We start from the raw sequence: 675 nt of genomic DNA, 5'->3' as shown, positions 1-675 counted from the left end.
TTTCCTTCCCCTTTGTGTCCCAGGAGAATTGTAAGATCTTCCCTCTTCCCTTGTGGAGGCTGGAGGTAAAAGGCAGCTTCTTTATTTATTTATTTTTGAGACGGAGTCTTGATCTGTCACCCAGGCTGGAGTGCAGGGGCGCCATCTCGGCTCACTGCAAGCTCCGCCTCCCGGGTTCAAGCCATTCTCCTGCCTCAGCCTCCCGAGTAGCTGGGATTACAGGCTTGAGCCACCGCGCCCGGCCCTTTATCGCCCTTTTAAGGGCCTCTTCCACGTTCGCCTCTCAGCGGAAGTACCCGCTCAGGGCTCCGGAAGTGGCCTGAGCCCCTCAACAACATGCCTGCAGAGCATTCTTCCGGAGGCGGTCACAGACATCTCCGTGACGCAGAACGAGTTAGAACGTCCCTTGGGGTTTCCATGGTGCTGCCCTTACCCTCCAGTCTCTCCGCTTCCCCTCCCGCCTGAGCGCCGGGAACGGAAAGGCAGGCGGCCGGTCCCAGCCGCGACGTAGACACCGCTTGGGGGAGGGGCTGGGCGAGTACGTGACGCTCTAGGCGAGCTCGTTGGCCTCTCTATGGTGCCGAGCGCGCCCGTGCGGACGTTGCCCCTTTAATCGACAGAGGGCGGTGCCTAGGAGGTCCCGCGAGAGCTGCGGGGGGCGGGGGGGCGGTGCCG

This window comes from Colobus angolensis, unplaced genomic scaffold (genome assembly GCF_000951035.1).
Source record: "Colobus angolensis palliatus isolate OR3802 unplaced genomic scaffold, Cang.pa_1.0 Scaffold65, whole genome shotgun sequence".
In the NCBI taxonomy this organism is placed as follows: domain Eukaryota; kingdom Metazoa; phylum Chordata; class Mammalia; order Primates; family Cercopithecidae; genus Colobus; species Colobus angolensis.
Note: the sequence above shows the minus strand (reverse complement) of the source record.